Source organism: Palaemon carinicauda, chromosome 20 (genome assembly GCF_036898095.1).
Source record: "Palaemon carinicauda isolate YSFRI2023 chromosome 20, ASM3689809v2, whole genome shotgun sequence".
NCBI classification, from domain to species: domain Eukaryota; kingdom Metazoa; phylum Arthropoda; class Malacostraca; order Decapoda; family Palaemonidae; genus Palaemon; species Palaemon carinicauda.
Window position 1 is genome coordinate 14,107,206 of NC_090744.1, and position 17,852 is coordinate 14,125,057.

Below are 17,852 nucleotides of genomic sequence, written 5' to 3' on the forward strand. Positions count from 1 at the left end.
ATCACAGAGCTGTGTTAGTGTACACTGTGCCGTAAAGACAGTTCGGCTTTCTGTGAACGAGTATTGGTGTCTTAATATTATATATACACATATTTATTTTTGGTGTTGGTGGTGTGCGGTTAATGTTGAGTTTTAATAGTTTTTTGGGGTTTATGTGAATGGTGTTTTGGTTATTATATATATGGTGTAAAGTTTTGATTAGTTTTAAGTGTTTATTTTGATTGTGAATAGTTTATGATTTATTTTAGTTTAAGAAATATAGTTTTAAGGATACGTTTTGTTTTTGTTTCCTTTCAGTCTAAGAGTCCAGTTTATGATAAATTAAGGGGAAAGTTTGTGCAGAGGAGATATTTGTCTGTTTAGTGTAATTCAAGGGTGTGGGGGTTGTTATTGCAATATCTCGCCACATTATTTTGGCGCCCGAACAGGGACTGCCGAGCTGGGATAGGAAGCTGGACTCTTAGACGAAGGACTGATAGGATTAGGAATTAGATTTAAGGTTGAAGAACAAGTTGATGGCAATGGAAGGCAAATTGAAGGCTTTGGAGGAGGAATTGCGGCATTATAAAGAACGGGAGCAGAAGTTGATAGTTGAGAAAGAGAGGTTGCTAGTAAAGAATGAGAGGTTGAACTGTGAGAATGAGGAGATGCAAAGGAAATTGAGGGAAATTGAGGGAACTGTAGAAAGAGTGGAAGAGGGTGTTGAGATGAGGATGCGAGAGAATGAAGAACGAATGGAGAAACGAATGGAAGCTATGATGGGGCAAGTAATGGGAATGATGAAAACTTTCATGGGTGAAGGAGCAGTCGCAGGAGTGGCCTCTGCTACGGGTAAAGGGTTGCTGGTGGAAGAGAAGGTTAAGGTAGGTGATAATGGGAAAGGAAGTGATAGTGATAGTAATAGTAATAGTGATAGTGAGATTGAAGATAAGGGAATTAAGCATAGTAAGGATGAACAGCAATGTGATAGGAAGAATGAGAAGAAAGGTAAAAGTGATGTGAAGAAAGAGAAGAAAAAGTGACAGGATGATAGCAAGAATGATCGTGAATGGGTGAAAGTGGTGAGTAAGAAAAGGGCTAGGAAGAGTATGATCAAGGATAGGAGTATGACAGTGGAATTAGATTCTTTATATTCTAGCGAGGAAGTGGGAAACAAGAGGGAAGGTAGCAGTGATGATAACAGTGAGAATGAACGTGATGTGTGTAAGACTGTATTTATGAGAGAGGTACCTCGGTGTGAAAGGTTCAATGAGCATAGTAGTAGGGATGTATATGAGTTTTTCAAGGAGTATGAGAGGTATTGTCAGGATAAGTATGGTGATAGAAAGAGAGTTTGGGCTAGGGAATTAGGAGAATATTTGACTGGGTATTTGTTGATGATGTATGGTGTGATAATGAGTGTAGGTGACGTTGATTATGAAAGTGTGAAAAAGAGAATAATTGAGCAGGTAAATCGTATAAAAGGGAGTGTTCGGTATAAGCGTAACAATGATTTTGATGAGGCAATGATGAATGCAGGAGAAGCTATATTAATGTATGTATGTAGGTTGGAAACGTTAGCTAGGAAGAAGTATGGGGATGAAGGCATTAATGAGAATAAGGAGTTAATGAGGAAGTTTTTGGCGACCATACCTGAGAATGTGAGTGAATTTATTAATTTGAAACATAAGGAGAAGATGAGGTGGACGAAAGAAAGATTGACATTGGATGATATCTTAGAGATAGTTGAGGATTACGAGTTAGATAGATGTATGGAAGAAAGTAAATCTGTGATTGTAAGAAGTGGAATGGAGGAAAGTGTGCCAGAATTTGTTAGTTTTAGAGATGCTGTTATGAGAGGACCGATGAGGGTAGCTGATAGTGTAGTAGATAGGAGTGTTAGGGCGAGTAATGTGGGAATACCTGTAAGGTCAAATGAAGGGTTTAGGCAAGGGAATCAGGTTTGGAGGGATAGGAGTGCTAGTGTGCAGCGAGATAGGTCAGGTAGTTGTGTCTGTGAAGAGAAGTGTTATAGGTGTGGGAAAGTAGGGCATAAAAAGAATGAGTGTAGATGAGTGGTAGGAGCATGTTTCGCGTGTGGAGAGACAGGGCATCGTATTATTGAGTGTAAGAAAGAGAAAGGGGTTAAATGTTATCGGTGTGGTATGACTGGGCACATAGCGAGTGGATGTCAGAGTAATCGTACAAATATGATTTGCGGAAATTGTGGTAAGGATGGTCATTATGCTAGAATGTAGAAGTGTGTATGGAAGATAAATGTGTTAATACAGATGAAACGTGGCTGTGTATGAATGATGGTTATAGTGTGTGTGGCTTTTTGTTAGATGATGTAAAAGAAAGAATGAATAACGCAAGAATGAGAGATAAGAAAATGATAAGTAGCATGAATGAATCTTCTGCTAAAGTTGAGAATGTTTTTGATGAAATGGATGAACTGTTTACAAAACTGAGTGTAATTTTAGGGCCAGATGAGAACGAGGTATATATGTTTGTACATGATATATTAGATGATAGGGATTTAGATAGGAATAGTGTTAATGTAGCGAATGATTGTGATAAGGAAGAAGTGAATGAGAGAGTATATGGAGGCCCAGTTACTCTGAGTAGAGGTCCCCTTCCCGACTACGACTATGTAATGAAAAAAATAATGTAAGTGTTGTGTGAGAAGGATTTGGCAAAGTAAGGGGGGAGGAATGTGGAGGATTAATTTTTGCTTTATTTTAATTTATTTTTTGTTTGCCAAATCGAGAGAGAGAGAGAGAGAGAGAGAGAGAGAGAGAGAGAGAGAGAGAGAGAGAGAGAGAGAGAGAAGTAGTTAGTGTATCGATTGTTTGTTGTGAGAAAGACTGTTGGTATAAATGAGATTGTTTGTTTATGTTTTAGTTAGGATACGACAGTGGTGAATGTCTTGGGTGAATGCTTATTTTGATTTTGACTGCAGCTAGAGGCTGTTGAGAATGCTGGATTATATTCTATATACTTTTTCGACCAGCGTGGAAGTGTTTATTTATTTAAAAAGTAAGTACAGTTTTAATTATCTTTGCTTGTTGTGATTGTGAATGATAGGAACAATTTATTATTTATCTTTGATTATAGTGCGATAGTTTAGTTAGCTAGGAGTGTTCATAAGTGTCTTTCTTTTTTTTTTATTTTGGCAGGCCGTGATTCCTCCTTTGGAGAGACTAAGTTTTTTTGGAAAGTGGATATGTTGTTGATGACTTGGCCTGAAATTGATTTTGTTTGGACTGCTCATTTGGACTGCTGAACTGTTGATGACCTAGGCCTGTGAATTAAGATTGCTGCTTATGATGATGTTTATGATGATGATGATGATGATGAATATGATTACAACGACCACCCCAATCACCGAGGCAGTTATGGCAAATTACCACCCGGCGGACTGTTGATCACAGAGCTGTGTTAGTGTGCACTGTGCCGTAAAGACAGTTCAGCTTTCTGTAAACGAGTGTTGGTGTCGTAATATTATAAATACACATATTTATTTTTGGTGTTGGTGGTGTGCAGTTAATGTTAAGTTTTGATAGTTTTTTTGGGTTTATATGAATGGTGTATGGTTATTATATATAAAGTGTTAAGTTTTGATTAGTTTTAAGTGTTTATTTTGATTATGGATAGTTTATGATTTAATTAGTTTAAGAAATATAGTTTCAAGGATATGTTTTGTTTTTGTTTCCCTTCAGTCTAAGAGTCCAGTTTATGACAAAGTAAGGGGAAAGTTTTTGCAGAGGAGACATTTGTCTGTTTAGTGTGATTCAAGGGTGTGGGGGTTGTTATTGCAACATCCCGCCACAACATTGCAAACCTGCAGGTTCCAATAATGTAGGGATTCGGAAATAATATTGCAGGGGGCATGAAACCTGCACGTATTATGACCGTAAAAACACTTACTCTTGATCTTGCAGAAAACTGCAACACATGTCATCTGGTGTTCTTACTGTAAAGAAAAGAAAACCGAATGAGTATACAATTGATTATCTCACTGATAAGCAATATATAAAAGTCAGCTTTTAACAAAATAGCTTAGGATAGTACGCTATAAACGGATAGTGGGAGACACATACTTTTGTATCCCCTGAGAGCAAATGCTGTTACCTCCCCTCAGTATTAATTATAAGGAGATTCCTCTATCAAGGGATCTACAACTAGAAGGGTTCTATCCCCTAGGGGTAGAGAAGTATATAAATCACTGTCCCTTTTCATTCTTAACACTGTGGGGTAAGGATGACTGATTTCTCAATCAGAATATTGAGAAATACTATTCTTTCAATATAGGAGCGGTACCAGCAGAAGCGCACAAGGGTACCCAAGATATGTTAGAAATAACTAATGTATAATCATACTATAGTTTCCTATTTGCTGTATATACTATGTTGCAAATTACTGGCAACTGTATAATTATATATAATGTAGTTCAGCCAGTGTGGAGCCTTTGTGGCAATCATCTGATGTCAGGGTCCAGCTGGCATGACAGTAACTGGACGAGGAAAAAATTAAAAGACATATTTGTTTATCCCACCCAACCTATTTGCTGTTGCCTCCTTTACAACATTAAATCATAGAGTTTCCTGTTCAGGGAGACTCAAGGATAAGGGTTCTATCCTTTAAGGGTTAGGAGTGTAACACCCCAGCCCATAAAATATTTAATATTGTAGGGTAATCTGAAAACTGATTTCTAATCAGAATATTGAAAAAATTATATTCTTTCAATACAGGATTGGGCTCAGCGAATACCCGGGTAGGGATACCCAAGATATATTGGAAATAACTACTAGTATAATATATACAGTAGTTTTTCTATCTGCAGTATATCCTATACTGCAGATATACTGACTTCCTGTATAAACATATACTGTGCCGGGCTAGCCGGTGGTACTCCGACAGTAGAACTTGTGGCTAGCAGTCCAAGGGAGAACTGAAGAACCTTGGTGACAGAAGAGACTTCACACTCACAGCCATCATGGCTGCCATGCCGACAAATGACATGGCTACCAGCAGCATGCATCACCGCCGGCAGCCGTCATAGCCGCCGACAGTTTATAAGACACATGGTTGCCGGCATCCAACATGGCTGCCGGCAGTTGTCAAGGCTGCCTGCAGCTGGCATGGCCGCAGTCAGGCTAACAACGACTGTAGAGAGGGAGTCTGGCCAGCCCTGGCAACCCACCGGCAACAGTAAGGTTGCATGACGCCAGCTCATAAAAGAACAGGGGAAGGAAAAGGGTTCTATATTAGTTGTGGTAGGAGCCGGCAATGTTGCCGGACCTAAACACCTTGAAGAAATTCTGTTTCAGTATCGGCACCATCCTAGGCAGCAGGAGAATCTTCTATTCTCTAGCCTAAGGTGTGCCAATACAGCTAAGGGGACAGCACCAGTACCGCCTCCTCCCAACAAGGGAGAAACAGAATTCCAGTGCCGCGCCATCCTAGGCCTCAAAAGTATACTACTCTTCCGCCTAGGGTCTGCAAGCATAGGAGTAGTCTACTAGGCCACAGGGAGAAGGTGGCGGCATCATACCACCACTTCAGGTGTAGCCTGGGGAGGGCTAGCCTTCTATGCCGGCAGCCTAGTCGGCAGGGGAATGACTATTCACCCTGCCAGCCAACAGCCAGCACAAAACTAAATACTCTGAGGTTCTGATCAAGTCCCAAAACTTGCCATCTACTGTTAAGTGACAAGACAGAAAACCCTAGGCTAGTCATGCCTGAATTAAAGATTCAAGGCCGACCCATTAGGGTTGTAGCCTATGGCTACACTCAGAGGGAAGAGAGATTACCCTTAAATCTCTATTAGAGACGAGGATCGGTTATTATAATTCTAGGAGATATCAATCTCCAATGAATTGATAACCAATACACGAGGGTAACCGGGGAAGTGTTGAAAGTATATGTTGCCTAGGTTAGGTTACCTAGGCAAGCTGAGATCTCGGTTACCTAAATCACCGAAACTCTGACATATACGATCGACACAGAAAAAGGAAAATTATGCATATAAATATCTTTACAAGTATAAAATGCCTAAATAGCTTTCATAATTAAATTATTAATGCTGTTAAAACTGGGAATGTCGTTCTACTAACTAAATAACACATGTCCAACGAACGACAGCGCCCATGGTGCCTCCAGTAACAGGCCTAGCTCCTAATCACAATAAATTACTCTTATTTTACTGTGAGACAGGAGCTAAAATATACTTATTGTAAAGATTCAATACTCAACTTTCCAGAGGCGAAAGAAGCTGGAGATTGCATAATAATAATCCTTGAAAATTGATCGAAAATGTCAGATCAACCGGGAACACCACCGTGCGAATTCGCTACAAAATTAGGAATGTTGCTGTTGTGATACTCAATAGAAGTATGAGAACTAGGGTAACCTTGATAAGGCTCCCCTTCTATTCTGCCACTTTCCCCCTCGAAGCGTGAACGCTATTAGGGGTGCAAATTGCTAAGTGGCGTGTCAAGAATACGTCCTCTGATATTATGCGATATCCTTGAGAGAAAATTTACGGATAATCGCGCCAAGAGTTAGAATTCTGGAGACCTAAAGGTAAAATTCTCTGGGAATATCACTGTAGTACATATATCCCTTAGGAAGCTACTTATAGGAACTTCCATCAGGACGCCATGGCTTGAGCCCAAAAAAATATGAGTATTGCATGCCTCCAGCTTGCTGAAGATGGTTCTCAGGAAGTGAACCAAACTTTTGCTCTATGGGTACAGCACCCACCATAATCTCTGTGACTACCTTTCCTGATGTCGACACCTTGCCCAAGAAGGACCGTATTACTAAAGTCGACGCCCTTATGGACAGCCACTTCCCCACCATTAGGAACTTCTTCAACAACTCCACTCCTGATGAAGAGGATAACCATACAACACTGACTGATGCTGAGGTAGATGCTGTAGGAAATTTTGGAAATGGACACATAACTCGGGATATAACCGAGCAGCAACAAAGTTATGAAGCTGTGCTAAATATCTAGCTAATTCCCATTTTTTTTTGGGGGGGGGGCGAATACTTATTCATTGATGTGAGGAGTGCATTGAGTGAAGGGCCAAATCTTAGAGGAAGCATGGTGATGAAAGGTTAAGAACAACTGGTGCATATAGTGTGAGATCAGTGGATATGGTAAGATATATGGAGATGTTTAAAAGAGGTATATTTGTTCGAATAAGTCAATCGAATGAATATGAAGGGGTGGTTAGATCATGTGGATATGAATAGAACATAAAAGGTTATTGAAAAAAAAAGTATAAATACAAAAAAAAACTAGCAGATAAGACCAGATGCAAGCCTATAAAATGTTGGATGATGACTTGAAAGAAACACTAAAGAAGATGGGCATTGATATTCAGGAAGTGCATGAATATGGTCAAGAGAGCATAAATGGCATTGTGGGTAAATAGGTTTGATACCCTACTGGTGAGCATTCTTTGTCAGTGGATAATTCAGGGAATGTTTTGCCTTTTTGCATTATATCCTGACAATTGACAAAATGTTAAGAAGATGCCATTATAGTAGAATTCACAATCAATTTAAATAATAATAAAAAAAGAAATTATGAAAATATCTATAAAAGCATTGATTATGTTTTCCTGTCTCTGACCATTTACATTATATCACCTACTAACAGATGATGTGATAACAACAAACGACAAAATGTACGATGATAGTAAAGAACCACAAAATAATGGGAAGAACAATAAGACTATCATAATAAAAATTAATGGAAAAAAGATTTAACAATGCTAAGGATATACTGCAATGTCCTAATAATGAAAACGTTAGAATAACAATAGTTGGTATGTATAAAATGGAGAGAGAGAGAGAGAGAGAGAGAGAGAGAGAGAGAGAGAGAGAGAGAGAGAGAGAGAGAGAGAGAGAGAGAGAGAGAGAGAGAGAGAGAGTATAGACTGTTCTCCGATTTCAAAGTTGCGAAGTATGTGAAACATAATGACTGCTCATCATTACCAGTTCTACTCTTGGCTCCTAGGATCAATGACTTTCGATGTCAGGATCCCAGGCAACCAAGAATCAATCAATCTTTGCTTCTTCAGGGGGTTTCTCCAAGGCTGCTCCTCTTTTGGCTGTTAATGGTGCCTTTGAAGCACTAGGCACTCTCGATGGGGACCACGTAGAGAAAGAAATCCTTGAGATCATGTAGTTTCTAAGTCAACAGTGTTTTGTAGGTGTGTTCGAAAAGCTGGGGGACATCACATAACTTAAAAGCTTTGCACGAGAACTTCTGTCTGCTCCGATTTGTCTGTATGTAGTAGGTATTTTTATAGCATAGCCCTCCCTCTGTTAGAATTTATACATAATGACCCTGGCTCCCTAGAATTGCAGTTTTTGAGTCAATGTAATAGTGGTCAGGTATGGTTATGTTCCCAACGACAATTTCTGCATATCTATAAGAACCGTTATGTACCCTAGTGCAGAAAACAAGCTATCACATTTATATCCAGATATTGTACTGTTTTTTCACCATGCATCAAACTATGCAGACTATTTTGGGTAGACATGCTTCCCTCTGCAGGTCTCCTTCACCATTTGATTAATTCTTACAGTTTTGCAGTTTTGTGATTTATTCTCTCGACCAGCTATAGCAATTACAAAATTATCAATAATTCAATAAGGAAATAAAGAGAAATAAATTCTTGGCTATTAATTATTTCAAGGCTGTGATTTTGCTATTAGCATTACACTAAAAATCAAACTCTTAGAACTGTTAAACATTTGTTTTCAATATAGTTGCTTCATCTAGCGATGATTATGAACCTCCTAACAGGATTTTTTGTCTCTCATTAATCTTTCCAGACGCAACTTATGACTGACATATTAGGGAGATAATTCCATGATTAGAACTTGGAATGTCCAAGAAACCATACCACCTACTGCATTCGTCTTTTAAAGTACATAAATGCACCATCTCTAGTTATTCAAAAATTGTAAGTGGAAAACTCTATTTCTGGCCCTGTCGAAAGACATAGCTACCTTGCTTTGTCGAGTCTAAAAGAAGCATTTTTTACTTTAAGCATCATGATGTGAGCGTGACTTTATATAGCATTACCTAATTTTAAAGAAAAAAAAAACCGTTATAATTGCAACTAGCATAATTTGACTAATGATACTGTTAGGTTTGTTATTTTACAAGTTCAGAAAAATCAATCATGAAAAATAATTATCTAATGCTATAACTTGAAGTTCTTTGAGGCCTTAAAGCCGACCATACACGCATAGTTTTAACTGTCAGGTCGTCTGAACTGACAGTCAGCTGGACATCGAGAGTGCCAACACACTTTTCAGTTTTGCCATCCATTTAACCTCTGGCGACATACAGCCAGCACAGTGGCAACATCTCTTTCTCCCGACATCTGGAGACTGGGCTTCGTTGCTTATACGAGTTGCTGACTTGCAATAATAAAAACACCAAAGTAAATTGTGTAAACAATAGTTCTGTAGCAAGCGAACTTCAGTCACTCATATCTGCCATATGATGAAGTAGCATCAAGATGAGAAGTAAGTGTAAAAGTCAATATACTTATATATATATATATATATATATATATATATAGACGGTCTATAGCTAAGGCATGCGATGTATAAATTTATCGCTATGCTGGAGGAAGGATCAGAAAAACGAAATTCTTGGACTAGCGCTTTCGTATTTTCATACCTCTTCAGGTCCAATTGATACAAAGTTAAGAACAGGATCAAAGTCACCTTTGCGACACCAGTAAACAAGAAATAATACAATAAAATAAAAAAAATTAGCACACAACTAGTTCAAAATTATAGCTAGTTTAAAAATCAGTGAATTTAAAAATTACAGCTAGTTTAAAAATGACAATTGTTTAAATACATTGTTTATAAGTAGTTCATCAAGTTTATACATTCCTGGGCTATTGTTGATCAATTTTACACGGTTTTTCTTTATGATACCTGATTCTATGATATTGCGTTCTGTTATGTCCTTACAATATAAAATTTCTTTCGCCCCTTTCCAATTAATAGTGTGATTATGGTTATTTATATGCTGAAACAAACTACTGGTTTAGTTTCCTGTTCGAACATTATATCTGTGTTGTTTTAGTCTCGTTTCAAGGTCTTTACCACTTTGTCCTACTTATCTTTTATTGCATTGATTACATGGGATTTCGTAAACACATCCATTGCTTTGTACATGGGAATTTCTAATTAACATATCCTTTAAAGTACTATTCTTAAAAATAACATTAACATTAAAACTTTCATTAATCTAGGAATTGTCAAGAAATTACCCTTCCACAATAATTTCTTGACAATTTCTAGATTAATGAAAGTTTTTAATGTTAATGTTATTTTTAAGAATATGAAATTGTGAAAAGGAAAAAATTCTTAACATCTAAATTAGAGAATGAACATTAGGAGGAACCATTTCATTTTGTATTTAATATGTGTAGAAGTAACAGTACACCAGGCTACAGGTTTTAAGTGAGTTGTGTAAGGGAGGAGAATAGCTGACAGTCATTAGAAAATATTCGGTCATTAATATGAGACAAACCTTCAGATGCAACGAAGTGTCTTACATATATATAAAAGCTTAACAGGGGGCTATTATATCACAGAGTGTATAAAGGAGAAATGTATATTCCTGATTACACGAGACAAGCTTTAACAAGGATAAGACTGATGTCACATAGTTTGAAAATGGAATTAGGAAGGTGGAGTTAGATCCCGTGTGAGTTACGTATTTGTGTATGTACGGAAAATAAGGTACAGGGTGAGGAACATGTACTATTACATTTCGTGCAAAATATCCTAACCTTGGTTACTCGGACATTGTAAACTTGTTTAATGAAGGAAGCCCAATAGATCTTTGCAATTATGTATGTGAGATTCTGGATTTCTACAAGAACTAATGATAATAATTAGATTTGGAGTGATATTACCATGTTATTAATCGGAATTTGTTTGTTTGTTTATATGTTTTTGTGGACATAATATTTTTGCTAAAGTAAATATGTCTTCTGAAAGATTACTGTATACAATTTATGATGTATCTTTATCTTTGTAAGTTTTTTTGTAATATTAAGTCAATAAAGTATGAATAATAAGGGAGCGTTAGCGGTGGCTTGCTAGTGTCGTTGTGTAGGAAGACGTGCATTGCAGAGTGCAAGTCTGTTGGTAAGTGATGTTTCGCTGGGGCTTGTAAGTCTGGTGGATTAGAGTAAATTTTCCAACGACGTGACGAATGCACTGGAGATCAGCGGAGGAGGTTGCAGAAGGAAATAATTCGGCAGGGACAACCAATGGGTCGCCATACACCATTTAGGAGGGGTCCTTAGTCCCAGGAGGACCCAGGGAAGTTAAGTAAACCAGTTGAAGTCCTTGCAGTGGGTCAACAAATCGGCTTTGACGGTGCGAGGAAAACGTTCAACCATTCCATTGGCTGCAGTTGTCTCATGTAGGGTGATGAACAAGAGATTCGCTAATGATGTCCACAATTGAGAGGTGAAAGTGGTACCCCTGTCAGAAGTAATATGCTCAGGGATACCAAATCTTGCAACCTATCTTGAGAGTAAGGCAGATGTACATGAGGCTGACGTTGCAGTTTCCATGGGAATGGCTTCTAGATATCGAGTGGAACGGTCGATGACGGTAAATAGGTAATGATGTCCTTGTGATATGGGTAGGGGGCCTACAACGTCAACGCAAATGTGGGCGAAATGACTCTGAGGTTAAGGAAAGGTGCCCACTCCTGAATCTGTGTGTTGATGTACTTTGGAAATTTGGCAATAAGTACAGACAAGGACCCAATCCTTAGCATTCTTAGTAATGCCGTGCCAAATGAACTTCATCTTCAGCAGGGATGTGAAAGGCCGTAAATGAAATCAAACACCTGTCGGCACATGGGAGCAGGAATCCACGGTCGCGGTGTACCATTACTGACGTCACAGATGAGAGTGGTGTTGCAGTCGTCAAGGGGGATATCTTCCCAATGAAGGGATGTGCAGGATGTCCTACATGCTTGATACTCTGGATTCTGTTGTTGAGCTTCAGCCAAGGCATTGTAATCCAATCCCAGTTGAACGGCGGCCAACGTGTTTCTTAACAGAGCATTGGCAAAAGGATTAATTTTCCCAGGGCGTTGATGGGCGGACCAGGCGTCAGACTGCCAAGTGAAGGCGTGCACCAGAGGCATGTGGTCGGTGCGAATGACGAAGGGCATACCTTCTCAGAAATGGCGAAAGGGACGGACAGCCAAGTAAACCGACAGCAATTCGCGATCGAAGGTAGAGTAACTCAATTTTGCCTTGGGCAGTTTTCTGCTGAAGAAGGCCAATTGGCGGAGCAAGCCGTTGACCACCTGTTCGAGCACTGCACCAATAGCGACGTCGCTGGCATCGGTGGAGAGAAGTAGAGGGGCATTTGGGATGGGAAAAGTGAGAGTAGCAGTGTTTGATAGGGCATTCTTTGCGTTGCAAAAGGCCGCTTCTTGAATGGGACCCCACTTCAGGTCTTATGGCTTGCCCTTGAGGGAGGCGTAGAGGGGAGCAAGAGTGGCGGCAATGGCTGGCAGAAAACGGTGATAATAGTCGATCATACCCAAAAATTTCTGCAGTGCTATGATGGTCGAGGGCGTGGGGACATTCTGAACGGCTGCTACCTTCTCAGGGAGGGGATGGACTCCTTCAGGAGTGATACGGTGCCCTAAGAATGACACTTCCCTGGCGCTAAGGGTACACTTGTCGTACCGGACTACAAGGCCATTTTGTTGCAGGCGGTCGAGCACAACGCGCAGGTGACGGAGGTGTTCCTCTTTTGAGGAAGAGAACACAAGTATATCATCCACGTAACATACACAGAAGAGAAGGTCCCCTAAGATGCCGTCATGAGATGTGGAAAAGTGGCCCCAGCATTACGAAGGCCAAACGGGAGTAATTGAAGGTGTATGTACCAAAGGGAGTGGTGATCTCGGTTTTTGGGATGTCTTCTGGGTTCATAGGCACCTGATAATACCCCTTCAGGAGGTCGAGCATGAGGAAAACATTTGCTTTCTGCAGGTAGAAGGTCACGTCGGCGATGTTTGGGAGAGGGTAGTGATCCAGTTCTGTTTGCATATTCAGGCACCTGTAATCCCCACACAGACGGAGGGAGCCGTCTTTCTTCAGGACCATGTGTAAGGGTGACGTCCATGGGCTGGAGGCCTTTTGGCAAAGGCTCATTTCTTCCATTTTGGCGAACGTCTGTTTGGCGGCGGCCAATCAATCCGGTGCCAGACATCTGAATTTGGCGAAGACTGGGGGTCTCATTGTCTTGATATGTTGATAAATACCGTGTTTGGCAGGAGCCATGGGCGTTTGGCGAAGTTCTGGACGGAAAACATCCGGGTACGACGTGAGGAGGTGGGCGTAGGCATCCGTGGGTGTGCTTAAGTGGAGAGCGAGGTTGGAAGGGGCGGGTTGAAGAGGTGTCAAGCAGTGGCTTTGTCACCGCTCTGGCACGTCATGGGGTAGGCGTGAGTGTCCTACAGCATTCACGTCAGCTTTGGTTGACGTTTTAGGTGTCTTCTTCGTCAGGAGTGGAGGTGTTGATGGAGGTCTTCAAGGTCGTGAAGTGGCTGTTTATAAGGGCGTTGGCTTTGGTCATCAAGTCCTTTATGGGTAAACTATCGACATCGGGTATGGCAGCGTGTACAGGTTCGGCTAAACAACATACGCAAAGGGCACGAAGTAGGTTCATCTCACAAGGAGAGCTGTCCATGGCAGGTTGCAGGCGAGCGATACTGATCATTTCCCTGAGGGTGAAGGAAGCCCTATGGGTGAGAGAGCTGAAAAACTTGGCTATACGGGTGGCTGGCGATGGCGAGTACTGCTGCAGAAGGCATGTTTTGAGGGCGTCATAAGCTATTGGGGTGTCTCCTTGTTCACAAAGCCCGTCGGAGATTTCCGGGAAGGTGTCCACGGGTATCGTTGCGAGAACATAATTTGCTTTGCTGTCTGAGCGAGTCACACCCTTGATGCGGAACTGGGCTTCTGCGCGCTGAAGCCAAGCAAATGCCTCTATGCTGGCGAACGATGAAAGTTTGAATGGGGCGACCCCAACTTCTGTGAAGTCCGCCATAGTAACAGTGAAGGGGGGGGGGGAGGCGGGAGGAGCAAGTCGACTTCCGGGGTCACCAATGTGACGGGCCAAGAGTAGGTTGTGACTCAAAGGTGAGATGAAAGCAACTGAGTACTTTGTTATAGACAAACCCAGTATATATACTGTACACACTAGGTCCCAGCAAGAAGGTCACAAAATACAACCTGCGATTTCTTGTCCAACTGGCAACCGGTTCTGTTAAATGTTAACAATGAGAAATAGGCAGACAGGTTGATGCAAGTTGCTGCCAGTGCAAGGGGAGAGTGAAGATACAAATGATAATATATACAAAAAAGAGAAAGTTGTTACTATATACGATCGTGTGACATACATGTGGTACATTTCACTAAATTCTAGAACATAATGATGTAGTACTAACAAGAAAATATATATATATATATATATATACATATATATATATAAATATTTATATATATATACATATATATATATATATATATATAAATATATATATATATATATATATACATATATATATATATATATATATGTATGTATCTTAGGGAGGGTGTTGCCCTGACCGCCAGACGTGCAACCTGGCTGTTAGTTTAAGAGAACGGACGGCTAGATTTTCGACATTCAGCTCAAACTGTCCTGGAAAAAAAAAAAACTTTGTCTGGTTCCCCCAGTCGGCCCGCTAGTTAAAACTGAGGGTATATGGTGGGCTTTGGATATTTTTAAGAGTACTAGTGATCAGACGCGATGTGTAACAGTTACAAATAAGTCAAAAGATTGAGATTTTCGGATAGCTTATAAAAAATAATATGATAAGAAAAAAAATAGAATATACAATTCTTGCATATTCATCACTTAGTGGATATAAAAGAGTAATAAACTGATTACATAATCACATAATTTTCATATGTACCCACAATCACCCTCGCTGATTCCCGAGAAATCTAAAAAAAAAAAAGAAAAAAAAATAAATTTCTACAAGAAATACAAAAGATGTCCGTGTCCTGCTACAGGCTGAACACCTGTCAAAATTATGCAGTTGATTTCAATCAAAAAGTTTAGGACTTAATTTCGTTACCAGTAAATAGAATAAAATTTAGGCTTGGTAATTAGAAAGGGTGACAAAACAACTATTATACACTTTGTTTCTTTAAAGCAATTTAAACCCGGAATAGCACAAGGCTTAGGCATTTGAATTCCTTTAGCAATTCATATACAAAACGGCACTAGGCTTAGACAGCTATATTAACACATGAGTTCCTTAAGAAATTCAAACACAACACGACACTAGGCTTAAACAGTTGTATCAACACATGAGTTCCTTAAGCAATTCAAACACAAAAGAGCACTAGGCTTAGAGAGTTATATCAACACATGAGTTCCTTTAGCAATTCAAACACAAAACGACACTAGCCTTAGACAGTTATATTAACACATGAGTTCCTCAAGCAATTCAAACACAAAACGACACTCGACTTAGACATCATATCAAAACATATTGTTCCTTAAGCAATTCAAACACAAAATGACACTAGGCTTAGACAGTTATATGAACAAATGAGTTCCTTAAGCAATTCAAACACAAAACGACACTAGGCTTTGACAGTTATATCAACACATGAGTTCTTTAAGCAATTCAAACACAAAATGACACTAGGCTTTGACAGTTATATCAACACATGAGTTCCTTAAGCAATTCAAACACAAAACGACACTAAGCTTAGACAGTTATATCAACACATGAGTTCCTTAAACAATCCAAACACAAAACGACACTAAGCTTAGACACTTATATCAACACATGAGTTCCTTAAGCAATTCAAACACAAAACGACACTAGGCTTAGACAGTTATATCAACACATGAGTTCCTTAAGCAATTCAAACACAAAACGACACTAGGCTTTGACAGTTAAATCAACACATGAGTTCCTGAAGCAATTCAAACACAAAATGACACTAGGCTTTGACAGTAATATCAACACATGAGTTCCTTGAGCAATTCAAACACAAAACGACATTAAGCTTAGACAGCTATATCAACACATGATTTCCTTAAACAATTCAAACACAAAATGACACTAAGCTTAGACACTTATATCAACACATGAGTTCCTTAAGAAATTCAAATACAAAATGACACTAGGCTTAGACTTATATCAACACATGAGTTCCTTAAGCAATTCAAACACAAAACGACACTAGGCGAAGACAGTTATATCAACACTTGTGTAAATGCAGCATTTTTTTTAGAAACCATTTGTGTATATAATCATTCAATAAGCTCTGTTTTTCAACTTGGTGATTAGGGTTAAATTGTATTGTAGATATTTTGTCCGTTTTACATGTAAACATTGTTCAGTCTGTTTCGGATTGTTACTGCTAAAATTTGTTTGTTAATTGTTGAGTAGTTCTTGAAAAGATTGTTTATCCTGGTTGGAATTACACTGTAACAATTATATGTTCTAGAAATAGGATCAAGGTTTTTTGATGACTGACAGAGTAGAAGAAGTCTTCAAAGTGTAAAGTACATTTCTTGGGAAATTCGTTTCGCTTGTATTGGATGTAGCTTAGAGTAACACAGATTTTCTTGAACCTCGTCGCCCTGCACTACTAGCAAAGTACTCATCATTGGTTCTCTGGTCTTGGAGTACTGACCAACTATAAGCTTTCACAGTTATGATCTACTTAAGTTGTAGCGCTTAGTGTTAAGTGATTTAAAGCTTAAGTTGGTTTAAAGTGTCTTGTGATATCAACTTGAACTTTATATCAAATTTTTAATAAAGTGTGACGTGAGTAACAGTATCTGTGTCTTTTCTACATCTCATCCCTGTGGCTTTGAAGAAAACGGCAGCTACATTAGTTTAAGAAAATCTTGTGATTGGAAATGCAGGAATCTAGCGAAGTTGCTGTGTCTATAGTCAGTGAAGATTGTCTCAAAGTGATACAAGAGCAAATGAAAACTTTGAAAAATGCCCAAACTGCTGCTCTGTCTGCTGTGACCAAAAGGAGAAATGAGATCTTTAGACTAATGGATAGTTGTGATAATCTCCATCTGGTGAAGTCTGAAATGATTATTTTGTGTAAATTACGTGATAAATATGATGAATGTTTTCAGCAATATGAGAAGCATTTAACAGATTCCAGTGAACGAAACACAGTAAATAAGAGGCATTCAGAAAATACAGTATCCATTGATCGTTTCATTACAGAAATGAATAACTGGGTCAAAAAAAGTGAATTACAATTGACGACAGACCTTGATAGAAAAAGTCTTTGTTCCTCATCCACTAGCAGGACCAAGTCCAGCAGAACTAGTGTAAGATCTGCTCGCCTCAAAGAGAAAGCTAGACTGGCCGAATTGATGGCTCAACATGCTATGAAAGAAAAAGCAAAAGTAATGGAAGAGCAAGCATTTATACTTAGAAAAAAGAAAGAGCAATTGGAATAAGAAAAAAAAATTGCAATGTCTCAAGCAAGAGAAAGAGTTTATGCTGAAGCTGACAATATCTCGGATATCGTGCCGAAAGATACTCCTTCCCAGTTGAATCCAAATGTAGACCCGTTCCAACCACAACCTTCGGATATAATAGCAGATACTCCTCAGATGAAAGCGAACGTTCCCCGTAGTTCTAGCCAGTGTCGGTTCTCAGAGCCAAATCTTGATATGCAACTACAGTCCCAACAAGAGATGCTCCTGAAGACACAGCAGCACATGACTGCAGCAAT